Raw genomic sequence first — 21786 nt, 5'->3', positions numbered from 1 at the left:
CCCATTTATTGACCCAATATAGGAGGTCTTTCCTTACCTCGAACTGGGGGTATTGGGCCATCACTTCAGGCTGTAAGATTTATTTGTTCCAGTGGGCCACTCTACTCTTGTAGATGTTCCAGAACGTTTCTTCTTTGGTCTGTTCTTTCTGAATTGGCCAGGTCCCATCAACCACTCTAGGTCCATATTCTCATAGCCACTTTCTCCAAGGGGTTCGTCTTCTTGATGTCCCACCACCTCCTCTATGTCTTTTGGCTCCACCAGCTCAATGGATTGTGTACTGTCCATCATCATTGTCTTCTGCAGGACGGCCTTAAGGTCCGTCCAGTCCCTCCAAAGTATCATGAGACACCATAGGTGGGGTGCCAGCCCCACTGGTAATTCATATATTCTTCCCAGCAGCATCACTTTTAACTTTCTTCAGTGATATACCTGGTTATCCCCATGTATGCATATCATCCTGTTCGGGGTGCTAGGAGTCCCTTGTCCTGTTGTAGTCAGCACGGCTCTGACCAGCATCTGGGTGCAACAGTACTCCTGACCCTCAATAATCACTGCAATTGTAAGTCAGGTAAATATTTTCCAGCCACTGAGCCAAAGCTACAATTCACTGGTTTTGGCTTAGAACCAATATCTGCTCTTGTTAAAACTGGTTTCTCCCATATGCAGTCTCCTTGGGACCTGGGACATGCTTGGGCCCTGTGTCCTGGCCCTCCATAGCTATAACACCAGTCGTCTCTCCACAGTCCACCTGCTCATACCTCATAGGCTCCAACTGCCCCTTCTCTGAACCCTCAGCCTATGGGTGACCACATCTTCAGTCTTTTTTGCTTACCTATCTCAGCTTCCTTGAAGGCCTCAGTGATCTTTAGGGCCTCTCTGGGGGACTGCGGTTGATGGCTCTGGACCCATTATTGGGTACTGTCATCTAGGTCACTGATGAATTGCTTGAGCACTATTGTACCTTTCTCAAGGACCAGAGCTCCAGCTTCAGCCAATTCTGTGCAAAGTCCCTTAAAGTCTGCAAGAGTCCGCGGGGTCATCTTTCCTCCTTTCCTTTTTTCTGTGGAATCAGAGATGATAGCTTTCTGTTAAGACTACCTTTTCTATACAATATTGCCTCCTTTACTTTCTTATAATCCCCATGGCATGCAGCCTGAGCCTGGCTGGTCAACAATGGCCCCAACTAGTAGGCCCAATGTTCTTGTTCCCAGCTGCCCTGTGGCAGGGCATCTTTGGTGCCTGCCACTTTAAGAGGCTGGAGCAGGTTGTGGAGCAGCAGGCACGTGCGATGCAGCCTAACAAGGCAGTCACATGACCACGGGAGGGCTCCTGGATTGAAGGATGGGACTGAGCAGCCTGGATATAAACCCATCTGCTGAGCTGACAGTTACTTCAGGGAGCCAGAGAGACAACATCGCTCCACTGGAGCTGATGATCCCAGAATACCTGTTGGCAAAGGGTGGGATCTATGGGGAGGGAGGAGGTTCCTGGTCCTGGGGAATGATCTAAGACTACACCCTGCAAGGATTGGATGGTGTGGTGGGGCTGCCAGTGATGGGGTGGTCCCCAGAAAATGCCACACCAGTGCCTCCATAGTGAAAAGAGAGTATGGCGCTCCATACAGCCTCAGCAACCCATGTGTGGTGAGTTACCCTATAGAGGGAAGAGGCAAGGGGTCCAGGCATGTCATCAGGCCTGAGACCCAAGGGGCATAAGGACTGAGAGCCCCAGTGAGGGGGCAGAGTATGGGCCCCAGTGAGGAGGTGTGTAAGTGTGATTGACCGGGCCACGTAGAGTAGGGTCCATATGGTGGGCCTGAAGGACTGAGCACGGGCCACATAGAGTAGGGTCTACATGAGTGGGCCTGAAGGACTGCACATAGGCCGGCCTGAGTAGAGAGTGAGATGTGTTACAAGGGGCCTGAAAGGCAGACCTGTGTGGGAGGGTGAGGGTGAGTGGCTCAGTACCTACCCGAAATAATCTTGTTGGCCGATGCTGGGGCCAGGACCAGATTGGTCAAAGGACCAGAGCGCCCACCGCGAGGGGTGGCCAAAGCTAGAGGCCAGGAGTCCCATCTAGCGTAGAGGTGAGACCAGGGCCAAAGAAGCCAAAGGTCCCAGGGTGGGCAACAGCCATGAAGGAAAAAGGGCTTAGGGAGTTTGGCAGCCCAATATGAGGGCAGACAGTAGGCCGCCTGAGGAGGAGAGTTCTAGGCGGGGTTTGAATGCCAGGTGGACATCGAATGAGGTCCACTGCAGGGCTGGAGCCACATAATGATGCCACCTGCGAGGCATGGGATGCGGTATAAGGGAAGGTTCGGAGCTGTGTATTATGCCCTTGGCATCAGGCGTTAAATGGGCAGCCTTCCACCTCATAAACTACTTTTTTGAGATGCATCAAAGGTGTGGCAGGAGAGGTGGGTGGGTGAACTGCCCTAGACAGGTGGGTAGACCAACCAGTTCAATTGGCTACAAGATAGTCCCCTGTCCCATGACCACTAGAGCTAATATTTCAAAGGACTTTAGGTAGGCCTCTGGCTCATTGTACTTCTCCATCTTCGGCATCTGAAACCCTTCTACTAGTCGGGCTAGGGCCCCATGTTGGTTTTCCAGTTTTTCTTTTAATGTCTGTTGCTGCCAAAACAATGTACTGTTGGCAGCCTGTTCCTCTGCCCTTGCCCGAAACAATTACTCCATTTGTCTCTGCTGGCCTTAGAGGATCTGTATCAGGAGATCCTGAACTTGAGTCCCTGCCTCACCAGGTGTGGTGCCAGCCAGCTGCTTTTCCATTATGCCAACATCTTGGGTTTCATTCCTGGCCAATGCACCAGAAATGTAACAGGCCACAGCTGAACCCATAGGCCTTGCCTGTTAACAGCCCCAGGCAGAAAGGTGTGGCCCCCACTTCCAGACTCACCCACCATGAATTGGTGTTAAAAGGTAGAATTCTGTTGATGGGGCCTTCCTCTCCTGCCAAATTGGTAGTTCTGGCAAATCTTGTTCATGCTGCTGTGTGTGGCGGCACCTGCCACCCCAGTATGACAATGCCGCTTTCACAACACCAAGCCAGTCATTCATGTCCCTCCCTCTGTGCACCAGTCAAAGGGTGGCCTTTCCTCCCTGCAGCTGGACACCGCTCTGAGTGAAGTCAGTGGGGACTGTGGCGGGCCAGTAAGTTGTGCTCCTGCATTGAGCCACCCACCTCACTGTGCCCGCCCACTTTCCAGAATCCGAGTACTTCCCTGGGGATGCCTCATGTCTGGCCAACCCCCTTCCTGGAGCATACCCGCTAACCTGGGGGTAACGCTGCCACCACCCAGGGTCTGGACTGATCTTGGCCTTGTGCCCCCTGGGAAACACAGGCCTAGTAGTCCTTGAGGGTACTTGACCCACTGCAAGAACTTGGTGTGTTTTCCTCAGTCTGAAGCACAAATAGTGTTCTCCCTTAGTCAGCCAAACCAAGGGGACCCCAAGGCATAATTTAGACCCACTCCCAATAAGTCTCTCACACTAGGTACAAAGGAGAACTTTATTGGTTACAAGGGGTGGGTTTGGAATAGGGTACAGGGTAGAGTAATATCAGAGAAATCCCATAGAGCAAACAGGGTGGCTGGGTAGCCTTTGATCACGCATCTGAGTTACTGCAAACTATATATTTAGTTAGATCTCAGGTAGCTTACTCATGAGTGTCATCCAGAGGCAGGTGGAGATTCCCTCTGGAGGCAGGCAGTTCATTGATCATGAGTTTCAAGAGAAAGAGCAAGTTTCAGATGGTCCAGCTTCTCTCTGAGTTTTCATCATTGCTACTCCTCCTGGGCAGTCTTTAATGTATATAAACCGTATGACCTCGTTTACCTCATCCAATGAAGATCAGCCACTGTTGGCTGCCAGCCAACCAATATGAAATGCATCACTGGTTGCTGGATAGACTGGCAGGGTCTTTAGCCCCCTCCCAGTCATGTTGGCATTGCTTAGAATAATAGGGAGCTTAAGCCGCCACCCAGGTTTGTGATGCCAGTCACATAGGCAGAGGGAGCAGGTTTCTCTCCTCCAAGCTGCCCCTCAGCAGAATGCCCCTCTGGAGGAGCTCCTTCAAGCTTAGTATCCAGTCTCGAACCCCGTTCCTGGGGCTAAGTATCCCATACTTGATGGAGAGCATGTTCTGCTCCAGCTCTCTCTCCTCACTCAAGCTTCCTTCCAGGATGAGTTCCTGGCTGGAAATAGCTCGAGCTCCATGGCATGACTGGCTGTCCTCTGCCTCCACACAGGGTGCATGATTCACTCTCCAGAAGAGCTGTATGTTCTCCTCGCTCGGGGGAGAGGGGGAGGAGAGGGAAGGGAATGGGAGGAAGAACTCCCTTGGAGAGTGGTTCCTCCCTTTTCTGACTGCCAGGTCTCCTGGCAGCCAATGAGCAGTGGTTCCCAATGCACAGCTCAGCATGTGCCTTAGGGTATGTTTATCCCCACCCCAGGCCACTTCTAGTCTTTTTTTTCCCATGGCACAAATGGCTGCATGCAAAGAGGAAGTTTTGAAGAGATGTGGGGAGGGGTAGGCATTGCACAGAGGCTATAGGGAGTTGGGGATGGTGGCTGCAGGTGGGCAGGAAACCTGCAGGGAAAAGCAGTGGGTAGGGTTTTATCAGCCTCCTCTTGCTGCTTCACAGTCTCTTCCTTTCCATTCTCCCCATCTCTTTCCTCTGACAACATGGTCAACTTTTTTTGTCAAGTCCTGGAGATCCAGGTGTGACATCTCAAAATGCTGAAGTCAAAGAGAGAGGTTTGAAGAGAACTTCATTTGAGAGTCATTTATAAATGAGCTTTTGCTACAGTTCACTCATTAGATAAGGAAAGAAGACGCTTTCAGACTTGCATTTGGATCCATCATTTTAATTTCACCTGATCACTCCTTTTACCCCAAGCCAAGTTCTTTGGCTTACAAGGCATCAGCTTACCCTCAGGAAGGCGTTCTTTTTTCTTTGTTTTCCTCCCCAGGAACCAGAGGCCTTTCCACAGGCATGGGCAGAGCAGGATTGCCTGCCCTGGGGATCTTTTTTGCACCTCTGGCTGGGGCCTCCTCTTTCCCATAGGACCAGCCTCTTTCCCCTCCTCCAAAAGGAGGACCATGTTTCTGCAGGTACCTGGATATTTCTTTAAGAAATGTGGGGGCTGCTTCACTCAGCTTCCTGAGTGCGGGGCTGCGGGGCACCAGTCAGCCCTGGGGATGATTTGTCCTTCACCCTGGCTGGGTTGGACTGGGCTTCCCCAAATTATTTTTCATGTTTAATGTTCCTACAGGGTTTACATTAAAAACTTCAGTTAAAAAAATAACCAATGCATTGCATTGGGTAGTGAGTGATAAGAGCTGAACACTGACGCAAACATAGCATCACAGTCAATCGTCAGTAGTAGCATGTGGTAGTGAGCAGTGGTTAGGGGTGCATTTCATTCCTTTAACAGAAACAGTCGTGTGCTCTGTTGCCATTTACAAAAAAACCCAACCCTCTAAAAGTTGTGTTAGCTTCTTGGAAAGCAACCTTCCTTGTGTGGGCAGGAAGACTGAAGTGCCAGGTGAATGGCCATCTGCCACCACTGTCACTTGCTACATTAATTTTTTGTGAGGAGAAAATAAGCTCTAAAATATTGTGAGATCTCAGGAACCAGGCAGGGTCCTACCTGGCCTAGCTCCTTCAGGGTCTTCTCTGTGGTCTCCCCTGGGGTTTCTGGCTGGCTGGTTCAGCTGGTGTATGAAGTCTCTGCACAGGAGTTGGGGGAAGTTAACGTCTCTGTTCAAGGGCCCATGGGGGAGAGGACCCACCCAGACCTTGCCAGGGCCCCCTAGAAGGTGCTCCACACTAACCCCCAGTTTCCTCCCCATGGGTCCAGGTGACAGGGAGCCCCCATCACGCCCAGCCTGACCCCTGCTGCAGGGGCTCATGGGAGAGGAGGGGTCTAGAAGTGATTTCCCTCTCCTTTCTCCCCACAGTCCATGCCAAGAGCTCTATGGTCTCCCATGCTGATCCCATGACACCTCCCCACCAGCGCCCCTGGGAGAGGCAGCTCCCCACAACCCCATCACTCCAGAGCCCTCACCTGGGGAGCTGCTGAATTTGAAGACAGCTGATAAGGAGCCAAGGATTGGAATGGGCTCCTCAAGTGCCTCAGCCTCCCTGCCTTATGGGTGGACGGCATTCTTCTTCTTCCAGAGCCACCTGGCTGGAGGGCCCACCTTGCTGTCATGATGCCTTCCCCTTCTTGCACCCCATGACCACCAGTTGTTTTTTGACTTGGGAGGCAGCATCTCCCCCTCAGGAAGGCTTTCCTGGTTCTTGTTTTTTCTCCCCAAGAACCAGAGGCCTTTCCACAGGCATGGGCAGCAGGATTGCCTGGCCTGCATATCTTTTTTGGACTTCTGGCTGTGGCCTCCTCCTTCCCTCAGGACCAGCCTCTTTCCTCTTTTCCAAAAGAAGGAGCACATTTCTGCAGGTGCTGGGATGTTTAATTGAGGGGAAGCTTGGCTGCTGCTGCAGTCTGCGTCCTGAGTGCAGGGCTATTGGGTGCTAGTCTCCCCTGGGGATGATTTGCTGTCTGCCCTGGGTGGGTTGGACTGGACTTCCCCAGCCCCAGTCCTGAAGTCTTGCTCCATCCTGGAGGAGACAAGAGACACTATGAGTACATCTTTGTCTATGAAATGATCTATCTGCTTATAGTTGGCAGTGCCAACACTGGCAATGGCTGAGAGAGAGGAAGGGGCTTCCCTTGGTCCAGTCCCTAGAGCCCACTCCTCCCCTGGAGTGACCAGGGCACCTGACTTACCCTTGTGCAAGAACAAGCTGGGCTATGCAGAGCCCTTCTCACAGTGTGAGATTGCAGGGGAGAGCCGGTCCCAACAGCAATGGTGAGATGGTGCCCCCCACTTTGCTCTGACTGGTTTAGGGGCAGAGGAATGTGTGGAACAACATTTCTGCTTCTCATGCCCATGGTCTTCCAGCCCTTTTCTCCCTTCCCTTCCTACTTTAATGGGGCCTCTGGATCCGATTCAGTTTTTCCCGCATTAGGCTTTCTCAACATAACTCCCTGAATCTGTGTAAGGTTTGGGTGTTACGTGGGATGGTAGTGTGCATGTTAGAAAGGCCAGTCAAAGCTTCTCCCTGCTGGTCAGTGGACCACCTGTGTATTTGTAGTCCTGATCTGAAATGTTCCTTCCAAACCTGCTTGGACAGAAAACTGAGTTTTCAGCAAAAGAAAACTACATCATGAAAAGTGTAGACATCTGGGCAAAGAAGAAAGCAGATTCCCAAGTCCTGAAGAATGTCCAGATCTCAGCTGAAAACCCAAATGCTTTCTATGGGGAAACGCTGATGTAGTGCCTCATCGAGTCAGGGTGCAACTGCTTCATTTCCATGTACTCCTATCAGTGTTGGGCTGCCCATCTGGACAGTATCCCCTTGAGGCACCACAGGGTGAAGCACTGGCACTTCTTGTTGTTTAGCCAGACCTCAGTGATGCGTAGGCCTGGCTGGGTTTTTGCCAATCCAGTCCAGGCCCTCCCAAAATAGGCCTGAGCTGATACCCACCATCCTGTGCCTCCGCCGATACCCACTCCAGGAAAGGAGTTGGAAAAGGATTCAGCTCAACAAAGCATCACAAAACTCAAAATCCATGCATTATAGATAGGGTGACCATAAGTCCTGGATTGCTTGGGACAGTTCCTGATTTCAGAGGCCAGTCCCAGGCACAAGCATATAAATAGTGGTGGTATTATACTCCTTCCCCTTCTCCTCCACAGAATCTAATTGGAGGGGACATGACTAGGACATGATGGTCCCCTGCAGTCTCTTCCAGCTCTCTGCCTTTGACTCCAGTAATAGCATCCTCTTCCTGGCTCACAGTTTCTTCATTGTCCCCTCTTCTCTCTGCTGCCAGCTTTATCAAGGTTTTTATCAAATGCTCGATATCCAGTTGTGACATCTGAGGGGAAATCAAAGAGAAAGGTTTGAAGAGAACCTCATTTTGCAGTCATTTGCAAATGAGCTTTTCCTACAGTTCACTCATTAGAAAGACAAGGAATGAAGAATCTGTAAGACTTGCATTTGAATCTATCATTTTAATCTCAGCTGAGCACCCAGAAAAATCAGGATTTTGCAACAAAACAATGTGGAAAGAAAAACAAGGGGTATTTTTTAAATTGGGAAACCCCAGAGAAGTGGGCACTTTCTATTTGGGGCTGGTCTGCTGAAAAAGCAGAATTTACATGGGGCAGCTTGCAGGGCAGATGAATCTGATTAAGTGGATGAGGAGTGCAGGTCTGTGCCAGCTACTATACATTTCCATTGTGTAGCAAGATGCGCACTTCAAGTGTTCACCTGCCCTGGCTGATTGGTATCAACTGAGAATGTGATTACACATGGCCTCCTTCTGGAGAGACCCTCTTCTGAAAGGCTTTGCTGATTCAAAACCACATGGGTTCTTAGTAAATAGCTCATTTTTAAGATGGATATTTTAATGCCACTGGAACCTTAGATTTTCTGTGAACCTTTTTCAAACACTTGGGTTGTTTGGGGTTTTTCTTTTCTTTCTTCTCACCCCCCTCCCTTTATTTTATATACAACCAGACAAGCAATTCAGGTATTTCAAGAGGAAGTGTGTCACCCACACACAACTCAAAATTCACAACTGGTTGAATTAGAAAAAAAAATTCTCTGCATGGCATTCCTGACAATACCTCTCCATTTTAACCACCAGGTTCTATCTTCTGCAGCACATGTAGATTTTAAAATAGTTATCGAATATGCCTTCTTAATTTTCTCCTCCTCCCTTTTCTGTTTTGGTTGTTCCAATCTATTTCCTTGCTCTTTATCTTCTTTAATTTTCATCTGAGGTGACATTGCTCTTTTCTTCTGTGCCTAAGGATCATAACTGTGTCATGTTTTACCCAAAGGGGATACTTGTGTGTTTTACTATTTAAGGCAGGTATGAAAATGTTTCTCTTGCTTCCTTTATTCCTGCCTGATACCTCTCCCCTTTATGCACAATGAGCCAAATCCTCACTTCACAGTACCCACACCATTATGTTTCTGATTTATTCAATCCTACTCTGTTTTACTAACCAGTGGGAGGACTGCTTGCTGTGGGCTGTGAGGACAGCAGCACAACAGTATTCTCCAGAGCTTCTCTGTCTGCTCCCAGCGACCGGGTCAGAATTGCTGCCTTTGCAAAGCGCCATATTCTCACAATTGTGCCATGTATGGATTTCTGGTGTTCAGTTTCCCAGTCAGGCCATAGCCCAGTTTTCGTGCTGGCACCATTTTGCATCCTGGAAATATCTTGTTGTGTCTGGTTGTTCCTACAAAGAACTACTGGCACAAATCTAGGCTGCTGATTTTCTCTCACATGACCAACAGTACATTCCAGGATAGTCCTCAATGTCAGGTATAAACTACTTCCAGGTCTAGGGGTGCATGTCCCAGACTTGGCTATAACCGTTGGATTCTGGGAATGAGTTCAGGTAAAAGCTTGGCCTCACTGAATTAAATGTGAGTTTTGACATCGACTTAATTGTACCAGAATGTTGCCTGCAGGACGTAACCATTTTCATAGCAAGACCATGATATGCTGCATTTCTTTACTGACAGGGTTCACATGAAAAAGGTTAGTAAAAGAAATAAATTGCCCATTGTATTTGGTAGTGAAGAGAGCTGCACCCTGACTCGTGCTGCCACATCTGGTCTTTTCTTTCTAGTAATCAAATGGCCCCTTTGACTTAAAGAGCAGCTCCCATTGAATCAGTCTCCTCCTCATCCATGTCCTCATCCTCCTCCTTGTCCTTGTTCTTGTCCTGCTCATTCTCCAGCTCATTCAGAAATGAATGTGATAAAGGACAGAACTCAAGTTTGAGGGCTGAGATCAAAGACAAATCCTTCAAAGACATCCTCATTTTTGAGTTATTTGTAAATGAGCGTGTCCTACAGTTCACTCATTCATGGGTGAGAAAAACAACCGCGTGCTGCTGCCATTTGCAAAAAAAAAAAATCAAACCCCTAAAAGTTGTGTTAGCTTCTTGGAAAACAACTTTCCTTGTGTAGGCAGCAAGACTGAAGTGCCAGGTGAATGACCATCTGCCACCACTGTCACTTGCTACATTCATCTTTTGTGAGGAGGAAATAAGCTGTAAAGTATTGTGGGGTATCTCAGGAACCAGTCAGGGTCCCACCTGGTCTAGCTCCTCCAGGTTCTTCCCTGTGGTCTCCCCTGGGGTTTCTGGCAGGCTGGTCCTGCTGGCATATGGAGCCTCCATATGGGAGCTGGGGGAAGTTAATGTCTCTGTTCAAGGGCCCATGTGGGAAAGCACCAGCCCATACCTTGCCAGGGCCCCCTAGAAGCTGTGCCACACTAACCTCCGGCCTCCTTCCCATGGGTCCAGGTGACAGGGAGCCCACATCGAACCCTGCCTGACTCCTGCTGCAGGGGCACACAGGACAGGAGGGGCCTGAAAGTGATTTCCCCCTCCGTCGCCCTCCACAGCCCATGCAGAGGGCTCCAAGATCTCCTATGCTGACCTCATGCCACCTCCCCATCAGCACCCCTGGGAGAGGCGGCTCCCCATATTCCCATCACTCCAGAGCACTCACCTGGGGAGCTGCCAAATTTGAAGATGGCTGTTGATAAGGAGTCCATGGTTGGAACAGGCTCCTCATGTGCCTTAGTCTCATCCTGGGATACTGGAGGACTTCGATTTGGGCCCTCCCTGGAGTGGAGTGTAGGAGATGAATGCCCTGTCTGGGCTTCTCACCAGGTGCCAGAAATTCATCCGTCTCCTGCACCACTGGCTTGTCCTTGCTTAGAGCCAATGTCCCAAGATGGACAAGCTCATTCTTTCCCTTCCTTTCCCTCTTTGCTGCGCTGCAGACTTTCTTTCATGCTACGGCCCATTTGTGATGACTTAAGGTCTCACTGGGTTTGTTTGAAATCCACCCCCTTCACCCCCTGGATAAGCTGGGAAAGGCTTTGTTGAAAGTCCTCTCCTTGCTCCTGCCTAAATACAGGGAAATATTCTGTAGCTCTGTCTGCCCCAGATTGCACCCTTAAAGAGATGAGTTGGACCCTTTCTCCACATCACCATTTTCTGAAAGTGGATCCATTTTGGTCCCCTTCTCTCTTACATTCTCTGTGGTGTGAACTGTTGCCCTATCAGAGCCCCCTTTTCCAGACTGAGCTCTGGATAGAAAGGTGCCCAAAGGTGGCAAAGCCCTGGACAATACCCCATCCCTCTGCTCCCCAATGTGAGGAAATTCCTGCCCACACCCATGTTTAGTGGCACTTCCTCAAAACTTTACAAAATTGTGAGAAAAGCCTGTTAAGTCCCTGCAAGGGGCAGAAGGGTTTGTACCTGGATGGCAGCTGCAGAAAGGATTGAAGTAGTAGCAGAAAAAGAAGTTTCCTTAAGTACACACAAGACTGGTCGCTTCAGAGTCTGGAGAGAAATGGTGTGTATCTGCCCGTGGACACTGTGTGCTTCTGAACTGCGCCATAGCAACGGCAGGCTGCCTGTGATGTCACAGCCCCCTGGTGATGCAGACAGTGACAAAGTCGCATTCACAGCAACATGGGCTATGCTCTTCTTATCCCAGAGCAGTTGGGATGGGGAAGGGGTGAGGTGGAAATGGGGATGAGGTGGGGTGAAGGAATGAGGTTCCTGTAGGGGCAAATGTTGCTAAGAAATGAGTTTCTCCTGGGCAGTGTGGAGGAAAAATGGGAACTGGTTTAGGGGCAGAGGGATGTATAGAAAAATGTTTCTGCTCCTTATGCCCATGGCTTCCAGCCTTTTTCATAGTTTCATAGATGTTAGGGTCTGGAAAGGACCTTACAAATCATTGGGTCCAGCCGGGTCAATTTTACCATGAGGACATTGTGGGAGACTAGGTCGAAGGCCTTTTTGATGTCCAAGTATATGATGTCATCAACCTCACTTCCGCTATCCAGGTGGCGAGTTACCTTATCGTAGAAGGAAATGAGGTTGGTCAGGCATGACATGCCTGTGATGAAGCTATGTTAGCTATCCTTTAGAATACTGCCTTCTGTTAGCCTGTCAGTAATGGATTGTTTGATAATTTTTTTCCAGGATTTTACCAGAGATTGAGGTCAAACTGATTGGCCTGTAATTCCCCAGGTCCTCCTTTCTACCTTTCTTGAATATAGGCACCACATTGGCCCTCTTCCAATCTTCTGGGACCTCTCCCAAGTTCCACAAGTCTTCAAATATCTTTGCCGTATGTCATGCAATGATGTCAACCAGTTCTTTTAGCAGTCTTGGGTGTAGTTCATCTGGTCCTGCTGACTTGTAGATATTAAGCCTCTCTAGGTGCTCCCCCACAAGATCTTCACCAACTATAGGAGAAGGTTCACCCCACCTTGATTGTCCTGTATCCTGTTAAGCAGGCTAACACCCTTGGACTGGTGGAATACCAAGGTGAAGTATTCATTCAGGTGTTTGGTTTTGTCCTGAGTGTCAGTTATCAGTCATCCCGTTTTGTTCATCAGGGGCCCTATGCTTCCCTTATTTTTTTCTCTGACTTCCTACATATCTAAAGAAAGACTTTCTATTGTCCTTGATTTTGGTTGCCAATTTGTATTTGGTTTGTGCCTTTGCTATCCTAATCCACTCCCTACTGATGTAGGCTATTGCTGAGTATTTGTCTTTGGTGGTTATTGCTGACTTCCATCCCTTATAAGCTTCTCTTTTTAATTTCAGGAGGTCCATGACTTCCATATTGAGCCAAAGGGGTCTCCCAGCCCTTTTGCTGCCTTTCTTATGAAAGGGAATGGACTTCCTTTGTTTTCCTAGGATCACTTCCTTGGGGAACAACCGCTCTTCTTGTATTTCCTTCATCATAGGACCATGGTCACATAGAGCCTTGCAAAACAATCTCCTAAGCTTGTGGAAGTCAGCTTTCCTAAAATCAAGGATTTCTACCTTACTGTCTGATTTCCCTGACTTACAGTGGATGGAGAAAGCAATCAACTCATGGTCACTGTCACTCAGCTTCCCTTCAATCTTCAGGTTGCTCACTAGTTCGTCCCCTTTGGCCAGAACCAGGTCTAGGTGTGCCTTACCCCTGGTCAGCCCACAGACTTCTTGAGTTAGACAGAACTCTTTCATGCAAGTACAGAATCTTTGTGAGCGATCAGATCTTGCTGAGTGCTCATCCCACGAGATGTCTGGGTAGTTGAAGTCACCCATGATAACCATGCTCCAAAAGCATACAGCCTCTGACAGTTCTCTAGAGAATTCCTGGTTGAGCTCTTCCTGTTGGTTTGACGGTCTGTAATAAACTCCTATAGTCAAATCCCCTTCCCCGTGCTCTCCCCATATCTTGACCCAGAGGGTCTCAAGTTGCCCTTTGTTGCCAACCTTCCCTTTTAGAGAGGTATAATGTTCCTTCAGGTAGAAAGCAACTCCTCTGCCCTTCTTTCCAAGATGATCCCTCCTATACCTGTGGTCCAATCATAGGTGGAGTCCCACCAGGTCTCCATAATCTCTATGAGATTGTATGGCTTGTTGGTTAGCAGGAGGGCCAGTTCCTCCTGCTTATTTCCCATGTTTCTGGCATTTGTGTACAGGCAATGAAGCCTGCCATTGGAGACCCTAGGCTCTCTTCCCTTCCTACCTTAATGGAGCCTGTGGCACCCCCAGCTAGCGCCGTATGTTCCTGCTCTGTGGTCTGTGCTGTGTCCCCAACTCTCTTGCCACAACTTGATGGAATTGTAAAGAAGGAGGGGTTCAGTGGTGTTCCTTCCCCCGGACCCGAAGACAGGATACTCATGGGTTCACCCCAATTGTTTTTGGGGCTTTGCCTCCCCTACACCCGTCCACTCGCCAGCCATGTAGATCTTTGTGCCACCACACTAACTCAGGGTTATGATTAATGCGTGGCCCTGAGGGGCAGCCACCTCCTCAGCTGTGGGTCATGCGTAGGCTTAGGCAATCAGCCTGATCGCCCCAATCCCTATGCTAACCATGAGGCTGAAAATGCTGGCTTCAGGGCTGGGGTATATAAAGCCGGTCGATTCTCTTAAGGAGAATCGCTGGCCTCGAGCTTCTAGTGCTTTGGGGCCAGGGGTTGCAAGTTCCCGGCTGGGTACTAGTTCCTGCCCTCACCCCTCTGCCGTGGGGCTTGGTCATAGGGCCTGTTTGTGCCGGTGCGTCGGGTCTTGGTGTGCCCAGCATATTGCCAGCTGGCTTCCCCCCTCTGCCTGGCTTCTGGTGGGATTTTTAAATCTCTCATGGTGGCAGCCTCAGCTGACATCATCAGCTGGCCATCGTCCAGCTTGATCGATAGCTGCTTGAGGAGCCGGTGCAATGCCGGCTCATGCAGCTCTTTCTCTGCCCCAGCCTGCCTTGAAGGTAGGTTTTTGTGGTGTTGAGGTTCCTGTTCCCCTCTTCGGGAGTGCTGGGGTCTTCCCCTGGTGCTTCCCACCCCCATGGGTGTTCCCCACTGCCACAGGACCTCTGGATTTGATTCAGTTTTCCCAGCACTAGGCTTTCTCAATCTAACTCTCCAAATCTGCGTACGGTTTGGGTATTATGTTGGATAGCAGCATGCATGTTATTTTAACAGAGCACAGAGTGCAATCTGTGACTTGCATGGGCCTCAGCAGCAGCAAGGCAGCCTGCAGCTGCTTACAATTCCAATTAGGCACCACTGCCTGATTGGAACAGTGTCTAGCTGTTTTTTTATAAGAGTTGGGCCCTGAACAGCAAGAGCAGCAGTCTGCTACCAGCAGCCAGAGAGACACCACTGGCTGAGCTGCTGCTCAGAACACCTTGGAGGTAAGGGAGGAACTATGGGGCCTTGTCCTGGGTACGACAGAAAACTGCACCCTGCTGAGGAAGATTGGCCTGGTGGGACTGCCTGTGGTGAGGTAGTCCTTGCAAATTCCAGGCCAGTCACGCCTCCAGTGAAAGGCGAGTATGGGGTATCTTCTAATCCCAGCCCCACATCCCTGGTTGGGTAGTGAGACCAAGCAGGGGAAACCCAGACTCACTGTGAGTGCTGAGGCAGGGCCCAGGTCAGGTGGAGGGGCCCGAGGCAGCGCCCAGACTCACAGATGCGTTCTGAGGCTGCACATAGGAGCCGGGTGTGAGGCTTCAGAAGTGTGGGGCCCTGAGCCTTGAGGAGCTGTGAGTGAAGCTCCCGAAGAAAGGGAGGGCAAGGGGACAGGTCTTGGAGCCCAGATCCCAGTAGTATGGGTCTGGGGCCCAGAGTGGGGGCTTGGAGCCCTGAGTCAAGAAAGGGTTGGAGTCCCATGAACAGATGGAGCTTGGAGCCCTGTATTGGTATGGGCTGGGAGCCCTGAGGGGAATCAGGCTGGGAGCCCAAGTGAATCAGTAGCTGGGTGACAGGCCAGATAAAAAGGCCGGGTGTTAGGCCATGGAACATCTGCAAGGCACTGGGAAGGTGGGCGGTTAGCCCAGAGGCAAGTGGATGGGCCAACGAGTAACCACCCCCAGGAAGCCCACTTGTTACAGTTATAAAGACCAACTGTGCCATCACAGGGTGTGTTTAGCAGGCCTGGTCATATACATAGTGGACCTCGGTTGAAGTGTAACTAGATGTTCCAGGGGAAAAAAAAGAGCATTCTTGTTTGTTTGTTTGTTTGAAGAGATGGTCCTCACTTCCCATTTAGCTCAGATCTCTGGTCAGTTCATTAGTTTATGTATTCTAAAACCAGCTCATGCCTGATCCCCATCTGTAATAAAAAAATAATAGTCAAACTTCTCCCTGCTTGCCAAGAGTCCTGATCTGAAACATTCCTCTCAGACCTGTTTGCAGAGAAAATTGAGTTTTGGATAATAATATATCTTTCTTCAAAATGCAAATATAGGCCTTTTCATGAATTAGCATCATCACTGTGTAGCAAGCTGTTCAACATGCATCTATATACAGCATAAAACACATCTCTGGAGGTGTACTGATACAAACTGTGTTTCAGTTAAAGTTCTGGCAGCCACCGGCCTGGGACAGGGGGCCTGGTGCATGCCTGTCACTCTTTGAGGAAAGGGCTACGTGAGGAGCAGCCTGCAGGTGCAGGTGTGGTGAGAGGGGCTGATTCGTGCATCAGCTGGCCAGGAGGGGCCCAGGTGTGAGGCAGATAAGCCCAGGGCCTGAGTTGGGCAGTTCGTCTAGCCCTGGGAGAGGAGCTTCTGAGGTAACCGCTGGGCTGGGGAAAGCAGCACTGAGCCCAAGAACGGTCTAGGCCTAGGAACAAATAGGCCTGGGAACAGGAGCGGGTGGTCTGCTAGCCTGGAGAGGCACGGCACAGAAGGGAGTGCCACGGTGCCCAAAGGGCAGCTAGCGGATATAGCAGTGCCCGAGAGGGGTGAGGCAGGTCTGGGAACTGATAGGCCTGCGGATGGAGGCAGTGGCCAGAGCAGGCTGGTGATGCCTGATGGCTGAGGAAGGGACTGAGAGGTCGCAAGTGGCTCAGCAAGAGAAGGAGGGGACAGAAGAATAGTGGGCATGAGGCCAGAGGGAGAGAGCCTGAGCCCATTGAGAGGTGGAGCATGGGGCCCAGTTTCAGGCCTTGGAAGAAATAAGCCTGGGGCCCACAGAGAGTGAGTGAGCTTGGACCTAGGAAGGGCTAGGTACTAGCAGAGAAGGTCCGATGCCTGGGGGGAACAAGAGGGTCTGCTGCTCGGGGGGGGGGGAGGATTATGGTGTATTAAGGCAAGCTCCAGTGCTTCAGGCCTGCCAGAGGGCAGAGAGCTGTATTAGCAGATATCCTGTGAGGCATGGGAGTGGGTACTGGGGAAGGTAGAGCCCACGAAACTAGCCCTTAAGGTAACAAGCATAAGCACCTGTGGTCTTAAGAGTAAAAGCAGGCTTGGGAAGCCCTGGAGCAGCCCCCTTTCATCAGAAATTAATAACATCAAGGCATGGTGGGCAAGAAACAGGGCAGGGGAGCCAAGGGGAGCCAGGTTAGCAAGGGCTGAGTGGCCACCAGGGAGCAATCCAACCACCCCTAGGACACGCACTTAACTACAGTGCCCAAGAAACAAATGTATGTTTGCATGTAATCCTATGTAAAGAGTTTGTTTCTTTTCTGTGTGCAGTTTCCAGGGTTTCCTGTAGCTGGGTGAGATTTTTGAAAATTTCCTGATGCTGGATAAGTTTCCCATTTAGTCTTCTCACTCCCCAGAAAGCCCAGAACACTGAAACCCACAAGAAGATCACATTAAACCATCTAAACTGAAACTAGATTATACCTTCAAAACTCATCTGCCTTTTGCATGAGCAGAATGCTAAGAGCTGTGCACTGCTATTCAGTTTGACTTCCACATTAAAGGAACCTAAGAACTAGTCTCACCTCGCTTAGTTACTTGCCCTGAGCTACCCCACAACACTTTTCCAGCTCACTCTCTGCACAACCCCTTCTTCATGCCTATCCTAGAAATCCATAACTGAGGCATCACTTTTGACTTGACTCTCTTTCCAGGTTCTCACATTGCACTGGCTTAGCTAAATTGGTTTCAAACAGGGGCATGCCACCCCCAGCCTCTGGGCCAGACTTGGCCTGTGGGACTCCTCATGGATCTAAAAATTAGAGACAGGGAATCAATGGCGATTAATTCTACCACTGCTCCCTCACTGCCAACTTTCTCAGCCCTATAGGCGAGATGACCTGGTCCTGAGTACAGGAACCAGCTAGCACTTGCAGGGCTGGGGCAGTGGGCCTGATCCAGCATATGTAGGGCTGGGACAGCAGGACTGTTTCTGTGTACATGGGGCTGGGGACATGGGTGTGATACAACATGCTAGATTGGGCCCTGCCCCTACATGTACCTGATCCAGCCCAGGGACTAACCCCACACTTGTAGATGAAGCTGTTGACAAGATGTGCCTAAGAATGGGAATGAATAGTAGGTGGGCATATGTGGAAAAAAGGAGGGTGGAAGAAAACAGTAGATTTCAGGCATAAACTAGATAACCCACCATGGTGGTTCTAGATTATTTCAAATTACTTTTTTTTTTTTCCTTTATAAAAGCAATGCATATTTTCATCTATTAAAGAAAAAAATGAAGAACCCCAAACCTTCCTTCTAGTAAGCTTTTTAAAAATCTTAAATAAATGTTGATTTAATAAACAAAAAATGTAACTGAAGTGAGTGTACACTTTCCATGATCTCCACTTCTAGTCTTATCCCTTTTCAAGGTGGGTTTTCACTGAACTCAGTAGTACAAGACTGGGACTCTTGACTCAGTCTTGCTGCAAAATTGGAGCCTAAGAAAAGGCAGTGTGGAAATTAGGACTGAGGTGAGTTGCTTTTTCTGCTGGTAATTTGTATCATGACATGCTGGACCAGCTCCCTAGTTCCATGTCTTTTCATACCCACATCTATATTTACAAGCCAGCAAAGTAGTTCGTTTAGGATTAAGTATATTCTCCAGTTCTAAAATATTTGTCATTCAGTTAGAGAAAGAAACAATATAATATAATGGAAGTGGCCAGCTCATTAAGTACATCATGAACAGTAAATAGATCAGTTAAATAGATAAAGAGCTCTCAAGCTATAGTTAATTATCCAAGCTACTCAGCCCATAGAACAAGTAAAAATGTGGTACTTTTTTCCCCATATATAGCAGAACATTCTTTTGTGTGATTGTGCGTGTCTGTCTGTGTAATTGTAAATATATAATATTTTGAAGGGTTCCTCCTCCTTCCTTTTTTTTGTCAGTGTAAGGTAGTGATCCTGGAAAAACAGAAACCTTTACCACAGCAGAAAAATGTATTTTAGCAAAAACTCTCTTTCATTAAAAACAAAAACCCCCCAACCAAATTGTCACAATTCTCCCCCCCCCACCCCCAATCAAACCCACAACAATACTGCACACCTTTTTACCATGTTTTCTAGTTACAGTTAACAGTTATAGTAATCAGGAATTATTTGCAAATTGAAAAATTCACTAAATTCTCAAACATTACTATATATATTTCATTGTAAGACAAGGGTTTCCCCCCCCCCCAAATCAGCATGGGGGGGGGGGAAATGCTCCTCAGCTTACATTTGCATACAGGAAAACCTCATTAAGTACATCGTTTATCATTACATTGCTGCCAAAACAGCATGTGCTCAGTAATGGAAACTATCTATGAAGCTGGTCAAATGCGGCCAGCACTGAACATTACTATAACACATGGCCCATGTTGGGCAAACATACTGATGTAAGCCTACCACAAGACTAGATAACTGTTCAAACCCAGAAAAAGCTGATTTATTTTATTAGTTGAAACTCGGCACCTGTTCTTTGTCTAATCTCTGACCCAAATTTGTTATGTAGTGCTCCACCCATTTGCTGGGCCACTACTGAGAGCATTGACTGTCCTGTTTCTGTTCCATCCACCAGCTCCATCAAGAGGAGGATCTGATGTCTAAGCACCACTATCCAAAATATGCACCCTATGGGCAGACCTTTAGGCCTTGATTTAGGGGAGAGAATGAACCTGATTTTGTATATTAAGCCATGAAGGATGTATACCTAGAACTTAGTCAAATACCTGAAAAGCTGCTGCCGGTCTGGTCAGTTTTATGAGCTCCAGAGCCACATAGTTTCAGTGATACACACTGGGCACACCTACATGAGATGCTTAGTGTGCACTGGCCTAATAACACTGCTCAGGAGCATGTCACAGCAAAAACCATGCTAATAGCCTACGCGAAGTGTTATTAGGCTAATACGCAGTAAGCGCCAGTAAATAACCATGTGCCAGTGCTACTGCGCAGTAACTTTAGGTACTGCTGTAAACTGAGATTTGGTATATCCTGCCTTGCCTCAGACTAAGCTGTTATAGTTATGTTAAGTTATGCCAGCTGCTTACTGTAAGTTGACCTAAAATGTGACTGTGAATGAGCATGTTGTAAGTTGTTTGTATGCTGCAAGTAGGTCGCTGACACCTAGCAAGTTCTAGAAACTCTGAACTCCTCACATATGGGCTAGGGACAGAAGTTACACAAAAACTGGTTGAAGTGATCAGAAACTGGTTTAAACCTGTAACAGAACAGAAGTTCAGTGCACATAAACCGGCTTCAAAATGGCTGAAACTGGTTTAAGGTAAACCTGCTTGAATGTAGTATCAGACTTAACTGCTTTGGGTCAAACTCGGATTGTAAGTGAAAAACAGATCTTAAACCCTCCATTTGTAAATATTTGTATACAGTGATTCCAGTGTTGTCAGTTAGTTTTGTTCAGTTAGTTAATAAACTGTGCATTCATTTTAGTTAATATCAGAATCTCAATGATTAATTTATGTAAATTTACCAGTTGGTTTAGAGTGGTCCAGTGATAGATCTGTGAATACTCTAAATGCAATAATTGTGACCATCCCTTAATTCAGAACCCTGAGGCTAATTAGACTAATTGAGTGGTGCTCTGATTGGCTCTCAGACTCTCCAACCTATACTGCACATTGAATTAGTGATTCATTAAGGATGTAATAAACTAAATGTGCAGTATCTAAGGCACATTAATGAATGTGTAGATGCATCCAGTCACAGCCAAGTCTTGGTTAACACCTCCCCTATAGCTAACATGTTGACAAGGTGCATGTTGCCCATTGCTCTTAACAGCCTTTCCCCAGTGTAGGTCAGGCCAGATGTCCTTTTGTTCATGCATCTGAGTTTCCTCTTGGAATTCACCCACTTTAATTTCAACAAAGCTTCTACCCAATACATCAGTTGCAATACTCACCAACCTTGACTGATAGTGGGGATCCCCAGTCTCTAAAGGAGACATCAAGGTGGTTACCCAGTAAATCCAGTGGTCTTTACTGGGGCAGAGTATAATCATTGGTGCTTCTGATTGATATTTTTAACCATACTACCCCCTGGCTGGAAGATGCTGAGGACAGTCCCATAAAATGTGGGTCAGGGTCCCACCATTAGATTAGCTTCCCTCAGTGGGATACACTTCCTCAGACTTTTGCCCAGAGTTTTCACCACTGGGATTCATGCCAGCCTAACAGAGCATTCCAGAGTATTCACAGCACTTTGGCAGCTCCCCTTCATTTGGCTGAGAATTTTTATCTTCCTTTTTAAAGCGCTGTCACATTCTTTTCAGTGACCTTTCACACCACCTCTGCTCCTCCTCAACAGTCATTAAGGCAAGATGTCTGTCTTTGCAGAGGCTTTGCTTGAAGGTTATCCTTGTATCACTGATGGAAACTGGCCCTGACTGGCATTTGCTGGAACCATCAATGATAAAAAGTGTGTCATGTCATGGGTCCCTGCCCTGGCCCTCACTTCACACTCTGCCCTACATCTCAGTCTTTTTTCCCCACTCAGGGTCCTTCCAGTATCACATTTGTTTCCACCCAGTGATCAGCCCTTGAACACCTCACTCACACTCAAAGGTATTTCTTACAGAGCCTGTACTCCTCTATCAAGTGCATTTATCAGCTAGGTGTTTTCCATCTCTTACCCCATGGAAATGCAATAGATTACCACTTCTGCCAACTTCATTCAAACCTTCCCCATCCTTGTGGGATTGCTACCAGTTGCATGATACGCAGCTCTCTTGGATACCTGGAAGCCTCCCAAGCATGCCAGGTGTTCTGAGGAACACTTCAGGTGTTTTAAACACTAAGCCCTATAAGCCTGGTTTTGGTGGGGTGTCTATGAACATGAACATGGCAATAATACAAGTGGCACTAGTAGAGCTGGCACTATGGGAAACGGCAACACCAGATACGTGACCCCACAGCTGTATAGAAGGAAGATATACAGACAGTA

This window comes from Alligator mississippiensis, chromosome 3 (assembly GCF_030867095.1).
Source record: "Alligator mississippiensis isolate rAllMis1 chromosome 3, rAllMis1, whole genome shotgun sequence".
In the NCBI taxonomy this organism is placed as follows: Eukaryota; Metazoa; Chordata; order Crocodylia; family Alligatoridae; genus Alligator; species Alligator mississippiensis.
Note: the sequence above shows the minus strand (reverse complement) of the source record.